At 41.6% G+C, this 13,750-nt stretch overlaps 1 protein-coding gene across 2 annotated transcripts in view; it reads right to left on the bottom strand.

Annotated features, from left to right (window-relative positions):
• The window catches only part of EDAR (ectodysplasin A receptor), a 139,290-nt gene extending 130,618 nt beyond the window's left edge, over window positions 1-8,672 (bottom strand). For both annotated transcript variants that reach the window (XM_084617101.1, XM_084617104.1), the window contains exon 1: window positions 8,450-8,672. The gene's annotated coding sequence lies outside the window, so the exon portion shown is untranslated. The remainder of the gene's footprint in view (window positions 1-8,449) is intronic.
• Between the last annotated feature and the right edge of the window lie 5,078 nt (window positions 8,673-13,750).

Below are 13,750 nucleotides of genomic sequence, written 5' to 3'. Positions count from 1 at the left end.
TGTAGAGTGCAATATAGTATGGGGCCGGGTCCTGAGAGCTGCTGAATGCCTGCAACCCCACTGAAGTCAGCACATCTCTCAGGATTTAAGCCATGACTTAATTAATCTATGGGCTGAATTTCAGTGAAAGGATACTTTTTGTATTTTTCATACACAGAGCAAAAATACATTATTTCAGTCTGGATGTCTCATTTCAGCATATGGAAAAGAACAAATATAAGACTCCATGAGAGACTGCAGTGTGATAAGACCCACATATTTCATACAGTGCACTGTCCCTGCAACAGTTAGAGAGGGAGCCTCCTTCCCTTTAAAGGTACAGGTCCTGAGCCAGCCAAGTTTTTAAGCATGGGTAGTCCTATTGGCATCTAGGGGACTACTCACATGCTTAAAATTATCTGAGTGTTTATATGCTTTGCTGGATCAGTCAGTGTACTTCACATTCCTTCTGTTGAAATAATCAACCTTTTTGAGTCAGCGCTGCCTGTTCTAGAATTTGGTAGGTAAAAAAACGAACAAGTAAAGCCACACCTCCTGCTCTTCACATCTTCAAAGCTTTCATTTTAAGTTAACATTTAATTTCTTTTAATCTTTTTTTTTATTACTGAATATGCTTACAACAGTTCTGGTTTGCTACAGCTGGTTTCCTGTTATTTCTGCCAAATGTGAAATAGCTATAAAACTTGAAAAGGTTTTGGTGCTGTCACTGCATGAAAAATTTCATCTACGGAGGAAAATTAAGTATGAGCATTATCCTTTAATTGCTTTAATCTTATTTCATAAGTCAACTTTTTTTACCCCCAGCCCATCTCAAAGCTTCCGATACATAACTATTTTTTGCCCTTTAGGTTATATTCTTTCAGTCAGGTATAATGTGTTCATTAGCAACAACAAAAGAGATGAGAATTATCTGCTTGCATTTCAGGCCCAAATCAACTTAACAACCCCCATCTTTAGCTAAGAAGAGCAGTGCCTCTGGCTCAGCTTCACAAAATATGCAATCTGATCTCTATTAGACAACATAAAAGGTGCTGGCTGCAACCATTTATTAAGGAACCCTATCATACCAGCAGACAAACTAATGGAAAATGGTTTAGTTACTCCCAAGGGGCCAGATCTTTCACTCCATATGCAGGTAAATCTCCCACTGAGATCAATGGAAGTTTTACTTGAATATGTAAAGAATAGCCTAGAAATAGTTCAAGGAAAAATTAAATGTAAGTTCCTTCTAGCATGAGTGTAGGGACATACTCAGTGTGTGAGAGGGAGAGAGAGAGAGAAAGAGAACACACACAGTAGACTATAAAGCATATTATCAGCAGGAGTCTGGGAAAACCATATTCCTCATGAGTAGCGAAGCTATGAGTGAGTTATGCACATCCTCTTAAATGTGTGCCAAAGAGTCTGTATTTTCTGCATATGCCACTCATTTTACAGAAAAAACTATTCTGGAAATATTTTAGAGAATTGAATTTTTGCTATTTTTCAGATCCCTCTACCAATAAAGCTGGGCTCACTTAACTGCCATGAGTCTGCCTGTATAGGCCTTGAATGGAGAGGGGGGGGAAAAGTAAATATTAGAAACTTCTTTTAATTATAGAAAGTGTGTGTGTGTGTGTGTGTGTGTGTACCTATATATGTGATTATTGCAGGACCTCTTATGGCTAGAAGCAATTGCTGTGTATCCTATTGGAAATTTGGGACTTTCCCTTTTCCACTGAATTAAGACTCACTTTTAGCTTTACCGTTGTTCTGGTGGAGATGGATTAGTGGGCAGAGTGCAGGTGAAACAGTCATAGGTAAGGCTAAGATTTGTCACGGATATTTTTAGTAAAAGTCACAATAGGTCACAGGCAATAAAGAAAAATTCATGGAAGCCTGTGACCTATTTATGATGAGATTACTGGTTCTGTGGATGAAGGGAAAGCAGTGGATGTATTGTTTCTTGACTTTAGCAAAGCTTTTGACACAGTCTCCCACAGTATTCTTGTCAGCAAGTTAAGGAAGTATGGGCTGGATGAATGCACTATAAGGTGGGTAGAAAGCTGGCTAGATTGTCAGGCTCAACGGGTAGTGATCAATGGCTCCATGTCTAGTTGGCAGCCAGTATCAAGTGGAGTGCCCCAGGGGTCGGTCCTGGGGCCGGTTTTGTTCAATATCTTCATAAATGATCTGGAGGATGGTGTGGATTGCACTCTCAGCAAATTTGCGGATGATACTAAACTGGGAGGAGTGGTAGATACGCTGGAGGGGAGGGATAGGTTACAGAAGGACCTAGACAAATTGGAGGATTGGGCCAAAAGAAATCTGAGGTTCAATAAGGATAAGTGCAGGGCTACAGACTAGGGACCGAATGGCTAGGCAGCAGTTCTGCAGAAAAGGACCTAGGGGTGACAGTGGACGAGAAGCTGGATATGAGTCGGCAGTGTGCCCTTGTTGCCAAGAAGGCCAATGGCATTTTGGGATGTATAAGTAGGGGCATAGCGAGCAGATCGAGGGACGTTATCGTCCCCCTCTATTCGACATTGGTGAGGCCTCATCTGGAGTACTGTGTCCAGTTTTGGGCCCCACATTGCAAGAAGGATGTGGATAAATTGGAGAGAGTCCAGGGAAGGGCAACAAAAATGATTAGGGGTCTGGAACACATGACTTATGAGGAGAGGCTGAGGGAACTGGGATTGTTTAGTCTGCAGAAGAGAAGAATGAGGGGGGATTTGATAGCTGCTTTCAACTACCTGAGAGGTGGTTCCAGAGAGGATGTTTCTAGACTATTCTCAGTGGTAGAAGAGGACAGGACAAGGAGTAATGGTCTCAAGTTGCAGTGGCGGAGGTTTAGGTTGGATACTAGGAAAAACTTTTTCACTAAGAGGGTGGTGAAACACTGGAATGTGTTACCTAGGGAGGTGGTAGAATCTCCTTCCTTAGAGGTTTTTAAGGTCAGGCTTGACAAAGCCCTGGCTAGGATGATTTAATTGGGGATAGGTCCTGCTTTGAGCAGGGGGTTGGACTAGATGACCTCCTGAGGTCCCTTCCAACCCTGATATTCTATGATTCTATGACCTGTCTGTCACTTTTACTAAAAATATCCATGACAAAATGGGGAGATCAGCTGCAGGGTTCCCACATTGCCTGCAGAGGCTGGACATCTGTGAGGGCCCGCTCGGAGCTTTGGGAGCCCCCCTGCTGCCTGCGGCAGCTCGGAGCTTCAGGGGTACTCCCTACTGCCTGCGGCTGCCAGAGGAGGGGATGGGGGTACCCTGCAGCTCCAGCCGCTGGGGCTGAATTCACAGAGGTTGCTGGAAGTCACCGATTCCATGACTTCCATGACCCCCATGAAGAAAATTGTAGCCTTAGACATAGGTTCAAAATCATCATACTTTTACTTACACACACACACACACACACACACAGCCCTAATTGGCAATGTATTAACATCCTTTTTCTGCACTGAAGCTGTGAAAGGAAAACACTTTTTTCAAAGGAAAATTATATTTGAATGATATAAAATAAATATGCCTTGTGATGTTCAGAGACTTAGTTTTGCCTTTCCCAATCTCACTTTCCATCCAGTTAAAAGCTGGGGCTACCTCCCTTTTTTTTTTCTTTTTTTTTTTTTGAAATGGGAAACTTTGTACCGTTGAATACTCAGGTGATCACCAGCTAACTATATGTGAAGAAAAGGAAGTGGCAAAATTTCAAGTCACACAAAGATGAGGCATTCCTGGTCGCATCTTAGTACTCTTGTAGCTACACTTTAAGGGTAAGGTTTTCAAAATGCTCAGCATTGACCTAATTCTGTTCTCATTGAAGTCAGTGATAAAATTCTTGTTGACTTCAATGGGAACAAAGTTAGCTCAATGTTAAATGCTCATCCTAAATCTTTTTTATGATGGATCAAGATCATACAGTAACTATTTCTGACTATATGAAACAGTCTAATGTCTACTACTTGGCTTTTTTAACAAGTCCATCAATTTCATCCTCATTCTATCTGAAATTCTCAGTCCTCTCTCCCTTCCTCCCTCCAGGATGCTCGATGCAGAGCGTATTTGCCTCATGTCCTCCAGTGACAAAAGCCAGTCTTTCTAGAACACCTGTTTATCATCTAGTAAGTTATGATAGCACAGCTCATCCTCTTCATCTCCCAGACAGTGGACTATATGTACAATTAAAAGAAAAAAGGGTGCATCCTGTATCAGATATTTTACAAAAGAACACTGCTAGCATTTCCTAAAGTATTAAAATGCCTCTCTCAAATATCAGACCTTTCATTTTATTTTAGTTTCCATCTATCTTAGTTCTGTCCTATTTAACTGATTATCTTTTTGTGAGATATTGGGCCTATTGGAAGGAGAAGAGGGAAGATCACCCTGTATTGCCATAATTAAAAGCTCTTTTGGCACAATGTACAGGACAAAGGAGTCAGAAGTCAAATCTTTCCTGTGTGCCTTATAACGAAATAGCTTGTTTAGGTTTAGTCTCAAGTCCAGCCAATCAGTTGTCAGTACCAAGTCCTAGTTCCAAGTCAATAAATCAGAGGTTGTTAGCACAGTGTGTGGAGGAGGAGGATCCATGTCATTAGCAGATTTTGCCCATGAGAGGTCAAAGACTTAGCTAGAAAGGATACCCAATTGTATCTTGTTAGGGCCTGATTCAGTGCACTTTTATGCCAGTGACATTTTCATTGAAGGATCAGACTGAAAAGGATGAACAGTCTAGATTCGGAGCAGAAATAACTGGGAGTAAAATGAAGAAGTTTAGTTTAAGTGTCATTAAGACTAAACGAGGCCTGCATCCATCAAAATTTCAGGGTCCCACAAAAACAGATCAATTTCCAGCTCCTTGGCCCCAGTGGACACCTCCACCTCAGACCCTACCCAGCAAGTATTCTTTAGAAACAGTTCACTCCTCAGGCCCTTATCACAGGTGCTGCTGGGCCAGCTCTGTGGTGTGTGGGTTCATCAACGTCTTCCTAATGTCATGCGTGAGGCATGCTAGGTAAGACCACACGCAACTCAACTGCAGCCAACCTAGGCTACACAGAAGAGAAGATTGGGATATTGCACTTCTCTGTGGCTGCTGTGAGGCAGGGGCCAGGATTCTAAAATCCTCTTCTCTTATGTCCCCCTGCTCCTGATGGAAGAGCTCTAGTTATTGCCAGAGGAGATCAGGTAAATCCAGAATCTTTAGGAAACGCTGCAAAACCTTCCTCTTTGAAAAAGCCTTTCTACCAAACTAATTGCACAACACAGACACCCTCTTCTACCTAACCCTCTACCAATCAAAAAAGGAAACTAACAACATCTAAAGTCTATACCAAAAATCCTATCCCAAGCAGAGTTTTCACCCTGAAAAGGGAGACATGCCAGAGACTCCAAGAAGTCTGCTCAGGATTTCACTATTGCTCTTGATTTGACATGGAAGGTGCTCAAATACTATTGTACTGGGCGGTAATATAGAGCCCATGGAAATAAATGGATGGATGAAGGGTCTGAATTCTAAACTAATCTCAAAAACTCCACTTTTTGACAGTTGAAAAAGTAGCAGTCACAAGCACCAACGTGGGAGAGGTGTGCCTGCCTCTCTCTAGAGATTCTGAAAGCCAAATCCTTTAGAGAAAACATCAAACAACTTCTTAAAAAGGTGATATTAGCTAATGCCTTAAAATAGTCGGTTAGTCTTTTGTTTGTTTCTAATATACCCACTTACAAGTTTGAAAATAGTATTTCACCCTACCACTGTAGTGCAGATTTTCCTGTTTGGAAAGGAGCTGAAACATGCTGCTTTTATTTCACCGTTTCAATTTATAAAGCACATTATCATCCCAAAAGAAATCTGGTTCAAATCCCCCTGATGGGAAGCAGGGATTTGAAGCCTGGTCTGCTCACTGCCCTGGTGAGGGGGCGCTAACCACTTAGCTAGCAGGTATTTTAATATGAGACTCTCCTGTTGAAGCTGTTCTACTGTGTATAAAATACTGAAGTATTCATTGTACCAGGGATATTGTTATATAGTCTCTCTGGTCCAATGAATATTTAGGCATTTAATACAAAATGGTACTCCTAATTCTTGCAAAGGACCCTTGCCTGGTTTGGTTTAACTGGACCCTGTGTGATCATTCAGCCATAGGCAGTAGCTTATATTGCTGTTTCACAACCTTTTAGCTGATCAAAGGAGCAACGCAGATACAATCTGAATCCCAATTCCATCCTGGCTTGGTTAAAGGAAAATTGTCTACTGAAGATATTAGAAGGGGAAAGTCCTCCAAGGATGAAAGTCCTCTAAGGATGACAACACAAGAAAAGTATTATCTTCATTGACTGGCTTACCTCTGAAAGAATATTCTGTTTTTTCAAAAGCTAGGTTTGGACCATTTACCTGTCAGTGCTGTACTAGTTTAGTTAGAAGCCATGGTCTATTTCAAATTATTCAAATCCTCCCAGACATAAATGTGAAACTGATAACTTAAATGAAGTAATTCTCAGATGGAATGTGTATATCCTTATGGTGCAACCATTTGACTCAGTATTTGTAGTGATTTTACTTCTGCTTCAAGTAATATAGTGTAATTCCCTGAAAGTGAATATCATCCCTCATAAACTGACATTAAAATGAAGAGATCATGTATTTTTTAATCCAGCTGTTTTAAAAAACAACATTACATTTATGGAAAGATTTTCCCACCTTCCACAAAGAAAACCCAGTGGAGTTCCTTGGCCACAGCCTCCTTTGATTCTTCTGCTGATGTCAGAGTTCTTTATCACAGAATCATACAAGATTAGGGTTAGAAGAGACTTCAGGAGGTGCATCTAGTGCAATCCCCTGCTTAAAGCAGGACCAACCCCAACTAAATCATTTATGGTGAATAACAACCACATTGTATTCCTGTGAAAAAATATGGACCAAATTCTGATTTTAAACTATCTGTAAATCAATTCCACTGAAGAATTATTCTGATTTATGCCAGTTTAACTCAGATCAGAATTTGGCCCATTGAACACAGTTTGCAGCCAAACAGACTGTTGCCAGAAGTAATTTAACTATGTACCCTAAAGTGTAAATGTAGATGTCCTAGAGGGAATAATTACAAACATTAACATTTAATAATTTTTTTCTTGATGGCTTTATTAAATGGATTATTCCAAAACCAAAGTTGCTTTTGACTTTAAACTGCATTAATGATAGCCAAGAGAAAGAAATTGCATATGTCAGCCTGATATTAGTGATTTGAACTGAATTCCTCTTGTCCAGTAAAGCCAATGTCCTTTCTAAATTTTATGATATTTCATGATTTGGCCCCTATCCATATCTCTGACATGGACATATTTCTAGCTGGATACTACAACATCCATCACTATTTTTTTTTCTTCTTTTGGAGAGAAGGGGGACTAGCACCATTAGGTCCAGTCCAGTAGCTCTTGTTCCAGGTAGTGACAAGTGTAAGATTAAGCCCTGGTACTGTACTTTTTCTTTGGCATAAAAACTGACACTCTGGGTCAGATCCCCAGCTGCTGTAGATCAACACAGTTCCATTCACTTCGGTGGTGTAAATTGGTGTAGCACAACTGACTTATGGAGTGACACCAGTTTACACCAGCTGAGGATCTGGCCCTTTATCTTACAGAACATGGGACTCAAATGATATCCAGCACCCGTTCATCCAATTTCCAAAGATCCAGAATCTGCAAAAATTAAAACTAAATTTCCCCTTTAGTACACAAGAATTCCCTTGCATTTTTCTAATCTACTACAACAGTTAGTGGCTAACCAGTATGCTCATGGGTCTGGTACAGTACCATGGTTTGGTCTTCAGTACAGGACTTGGGCTCCACAGTACTCTATTTTAGCAGGACTGAGGAACCTCTCTGCTGGAAACAAAACTCAGCATGCTCATAAACTTGTATTTACAGGTACATAATTCCCCACATTCATTCAGCCTCATCCCCAGGTGGTGCATTGAAGTCTTGCAGTAACATTTTTTGTTCAGAATGGTATAGAAATACTGTAAGGTGTAGAGGCTACATTTGTATGCTGGGTTGTGAAATAACAATCCAGACAAAGTACTGTATTCTTCCTCTCAAATGAAGTCACACTATGCTGAACACCTCCAAAGAAGTTTGGGGGCTAATGGGTGCATTGATACTTTCACTAATCAACATATCTGAAACAAGCTTAACACAAGGAAACTTTGCTTCTTTAATGAAATGTGCAACTAAGCAAGCACTTAGTTTACTTTCTAATGTGTGCAGAAATAACAAAGATAAGCTTTTCACATTAATGCCCTAAGCAAAGATGCACAATGAAAGGTAGTGCTTGTTCAAACTAAACCTAATAACGACACACTGTTCAGAAATATTTCTTGACTTATCCCATGACAGTTGCGTTTCTGCCTTGGAACAGTATCTAGTTTTTAAAAAGAGAGAGAAAACGTATTGTAAAAAAATCGTACCTGATGCAGATGTAAGTAACAAAACCAAAATCCAGCCAGGAGATCTGTCTGTGAATAAAGCTCTAGCAATATCCAATCCAAATAAGGCAAGAGTTTTCACAGGTGGCAAGGGTCATTCTCAGCCAGATGTCACATGCTACATTTGTGGAGAATTTGTCACAAGTATCCACAGATCCAGTCCAGTGTGCTGGGGTGCAGTATAAACCTTCTGCTGTCCGTGCACTTGCCGTCTCAGAGGACTTTCCAATAACTTTTCCTTTGCTGCTTTCTCTTTAGCTTCAGAGTTTTGAAAACTACAGTGAATGGAAAAGGGGCTTTCTTTCTATGGAAACTCACCTGCACCACCTAGAGGTGTACCAAAGGATTAGAAAAGCCAACCAGTTATCCTACACAGATCTGACACCTGCTCTTTTCCAATTCATCCCATGACTATTTATACACTTATATACTACTTTCAGTTTTTTTACTCTTGTTTATATGTGCATAATTCACTTAAAGATTTCTTTGCCTGTTTGATAACAGGCATGGAGAGCCAGAACATGAGCTATAATACAAGAACCCACATTTTTATGTAGCTCTCAGGAGGCTACTGAAAAACATTTGCAAAACCATGTGTTCCTACGATTGGGAAATATGAAATAATGTGCCAACGCTTGTTTAAAAATACATTTTATTAACATAACAAATAGATTTTAGTGCAATTAATTAAAGCTGGTTGGGAATTTTTCAGTTCAAATTTTTGTGGGGGGTCCAAAATGTCATTTTGTTGAAACCAAAACTTTGCATGGAAACATACCAGTTTTGATTAAAATTGCTCTGCTCTAGGATGGAATTTCCAGAGGGGAAGAGAGAGACCATCCCCTACTAGCCCAGTGGCTAGGGAGGCAGACCCAGATTCAAGCTCTTGCTCCCAGTCAGGCAGAGCAGGGATTTTGAACCTGGTCTCACCCATCACAGGTGAATGCAGTCACCCCTGAGCTATTGGCTAGGCTGGGTGGATGTGTGTCTTGTGTTCTCTCTCTCTTATATATGTTTTTTACAAAAAAAAATTCACAAGGTTATGGTTTCATTTCTGTAGCAAAGCCTCACCGGCATGGCACTTCCTGCTGGTGATCTGGGAATTGGCTCTTTTCAGCTTTGGAGCGCTCCCTACTGGCCAGTGTCTCAGGCCCCATGTCTCTCCTGGACCCTGGTACCCTTTAACTTCAGGGTTCTGCCCCAGCAGTACCCCCAGCTCCCAGCTCCCTTTTACCTTCCCCAGCACTACTCCACTTTAGGTACTTTCCTTGTAGGCAGCTAGCCCTTCCCACTCCAGAGCTAGAGTGACACTCCCCTACTTCTGACCCACTATAGCCCTCTTATAAAGGCCAGCTGGGCCCTGATTGAGCTGGCCCCAGCTGTGGTCAGCTACTCACTCAGCTTCCCACAGCTGTTCTCAATCCTCTTCCCCCAGCCACAGCCCTCTCCAGGGCTGCTTTTACTATTGGCTCCCCAGGGCAGCCCTCTCCCAGGGCTGTTTTAACCCCTTCAGGGCCAGAGCAGGGTAACCACTCCACTACAATTCCACATTGGAACAAACAAATTTTGAAGCCTCAAACTTTTTTTGCTGAATAGAAATGTTGTTTTTCTGGCCAGCCATACAGTTAATCCCAAATGCAGGTAAGTCCGATAAAGAAGAATAGCTTAGTGTTACAAGTACCTCCATTTATATCCAACACCTAATATCGAAATTTGGCAGCGCTGGGTGGTTCAGTGAAGAATATTTCTTGGGCAGGGGAATTTCAAAAGCATTTCAGCTCCAATGGAGTTTTGTAAATTCCAGGTTCGTAAGATTAGGTTTCTACTGCATTAAATTGAAAAGCTCAGCAGCTGGGCTGAGCACCAAACTCATGGGCTAGGATAACATCCAAAACGTGCATGTGCATTTGTTGGCATCAGAAACTTGTGTGCATATGGCAGCATCACTTGCCTCACCTTGTCAGCCTCCTGTTTGTGAGTTGGTCTGTAATTGTCATTCAAGATCATTTTATATTTTTAAGGATCCTTTTAAATAAAGTGGTTGTCACTCCTAAGAAGCAGTGACTCCCCAGGAGTACCACTAATGGCTGCACATTCACATGCAGAGAAGAAAAGCTCCTAGCTGCCAGTACCCAGCCTGGCTGGGATTGTCACTGGCTTAACAGTTCCATTCTGCTTGGCGCTAGTCCTTGCCAAAGCCCTGGGATGAGAAACAGTGCTGTCTGACCTTCTGACTGCTCAGTGGCACCCTGCCCCAGCTGCCGCTGTCAGCTATAGGCAGTTGAATCCCAGCTCTGTTCCCCTGCTGAGCTGAGCAGACGAACGATAGGGCCTGAGCTGGGAGCCACAGCTGAGAACTGTAGCTCTCGGGGAGCAAAGAAGGGGGCTGTGCTTACACTACTACAGACGAAAAGAGGAGTGCAGGATTGAACCATGACGGGCAGCAGAGGGCACTGGGGAAAGGAACTATGCAGGGGGGAGATGGGAAACAACCTTTTTCCAAGTGTGTTTATTTCATTTAGCTTAGCGACAAGACTAATGGAAAAAATAACAAAGGGTTATTTATAATATTCTTGGGAAAAATAGAAATCATTATTACGGGTAATTTTTCAAGCTGTGGAAACTATAGAGTATAATTAGGACACATACTACATGTGCTTTCTACAAGTGACCTGAACTCCCCCTTTAGTTCAGTGCATGTGAACAAAATATCTTCTGCTGGTTATTGTGCCTAAGGATCTTCCCCCGCTGGTTCCCACACTGAACCACATGGTGGAAGGGGGATGCTTTGGGACACCAAGGACAGAGTGGGTACACTTGGACAGGGAAAGGGAAAGGATAGCTATGGCAAGGGTGGTATAAAGAAACTCCACACTGTAACCTTACATAGCCTCAAGTTTTATTATTTGTCTTTGTCTTAGAGTTCTGAGCTCTTTGGGGCAGCAGCCACCTCCTCTTGTGGGTCTGTACAATGCCTCGCACATTTTGGGTGATACCGCAATATAAATAATCACCATTCCGAGCAGCACTATTTTGTGTTTTTTCAAGGTAGTCAATAACCAAATAAGTCCCTCAGGCCTGCCTTTATCAATCAGCCTACACTGCCTTTTGTGCTAGGCATCCTGAAACTAGAAATTCCCCATTGTTGGAATTCAGGGCTTATAACTCAAAGTACCATAAAGAGGGCCCTTGACCATGTGGGTCCTTTCTCCTTTTTCAGTAGAAAAAATTCTCCCTTCTTTCTACAATACAAAAACCTTCAAGCCCTCTCTTTGTCCAAAAAATTGTGGCATCCATTGCAATGCAAAACAGTGTTTAATGGGGATGGAGAGAAGAGAAGCAACAAGAATACAACTGAAGTGAAATCTGCACTTTCCTCAGTGGCAGAACTCCTAAGTACATAGGAGCGGCACTTCTGTGGGTGACCCTCCACCAGTACAGACAATGGGCCTCCTTGTCAGTGCCCCTTTGGAGCTTTTCTTCCCTGGCTCCAGAACACCTAAGGTGGATCTGAGCAAAGCTTCCTCCTGCCACATGTGCCTCATTTGGTGCACAGGTTAACTGAGCATTAAATAGGAGTATACTGATACTTTGCTTCTGACTCTGCCTCTTCCTCTGAACAATACATCAGATGTTTCAGAAGTAGCTGCCTAATTCTGGTGCAATACAATCCACCGTTCCTCGACAGCCAACTCCCTCCCACTACCTACCTGCCTCCTGGCTACTAACCCACCTGCTTCTCCACTTCACAGGTTCTTACCCCAAACTTTGTGACCACTCTTTTTCCTTTCACTTGTCTCATGCTTTTGATTAGGACTGAGGAACAATATTTGGGACGTAGCTTGCATAATGAATATATGCTAGGGATTGGGAAGCGTTTACAACAGCGAAGAGGATCAGGACTCATTCAAGAAAAGACCATCTACCTGTCAGAAGTCCTCCCAGTTTTCCAGGCTAGTGTCTCTTCCAGACTCCTTCAGAACTCTGAGGTTTGTATGTGCCTATGAACTCAACCAGTCAACTAAGGGTGAGCAAAACACTGCATGTCTGAGTACCCTTTCCAAATTGTAACACACCTGGGTCAGCCTAGTCAAAGATTTCAAACATTCCTCTAATTTTCAGCATCACATCATTCTTGGTGGAGGGCAGCAAACACATCAGGAAAAAAGTATAGTTATTAGCTTATCCCTAAATTCTCAACACTAATGGTACTCTGTTTCTATTGCCCAGTGTATATTAGATTAACAACCCATTTCTAATCCTACAAAACTGTCCTTAATTAACACATGTAATAAATTACCATTCCTTTCCTAGAATGCAGAACTTATGGGGACTACTGTAAAAATAGTAAAAACTCAGTATTGTTGCTGAGAGAGAACCTTCTCTACTTTAACACACACTTATGAAAGTTGCATAGTTTTTCTTGCATATCACTAGTTACTTTTCCATTCCCATCTTTTTACTCTGAATCTCTACAGCTCAAATGTTTTAATAGTGAGGGTAATTAACCATTGGAATAATTTACCAAAGGCTGTGGGGAGTCTCCATCACTGGCAATTTAAATGAAGATAGGATGTTTTTCTAAAAGCTCCACTCTTGTTCAAAGAGGAATTATTTCAGAGCAGTGCTATGGTCTGTATTATGCAGCGGTTCAGACCAGATTATCACATTGTTCCCCTCTGGCCTTCAAATCTATGAAAAAAACCTTAAGAGGAAGCTAATCTCAAGCAATTTTATCAATGGCTGTTTTCAAATGCAATAGAAACTCAATTATCTGAATCACATTTTATCTGCTTCTGCTGGTAATAGCTCACCTTACCTGATCACTCTGGTTACAGTGTGTCTGGTAACACCCATTGTTTCATGTTCTCTGTCTATATAAAATCACCCCACTGCATTTTCCACTACATGCATCTGATAAGCATGTAGCTCATGAAAGCTTATGCTCAATAAATTTGTTAGTCTTTAAGGTGCCACAAGTCCTCCTTTTCTTTTTGCGGATACAGACTAACACGGCTGCTACTCTGAAACGTTTTATCTGAAACTCTGTTATCCAAAACAATATCCTCGTGCTCCTCAGGCACCCTGATATTATGGTGATGAGAGCCATATTTGTACTTGGATAGATATAAATTTTCAGATAACAGAGGGTTTCAGAAAAGTGATTTTAGATAACTATGAATGAGGGTGGAACTTGGGGAAGCCTAAAGAGCCAGACACAAGCGTAGAGTGGGACATCATAGCTAAGTTGTGTTTAGTTTGAATTAGCTAAAGAGCTTTAAG

The sequence above is a fragment of the Lepidochelys olivacea genome, assembly GCF_965140295.1.
Source record: "Lepidochelys olivacea isolate rLepOli2 genome assembly, chromosome: 1".
Lineage (NCBI taxonomy): Eukaryota > Metazoa > Chordata > Testudines > Cheloniidae > Lepidochelys > Lepidochelys olivacea.
This window is presented reverse-complemented; position numbering and strand designations above follow the sequence as displayed.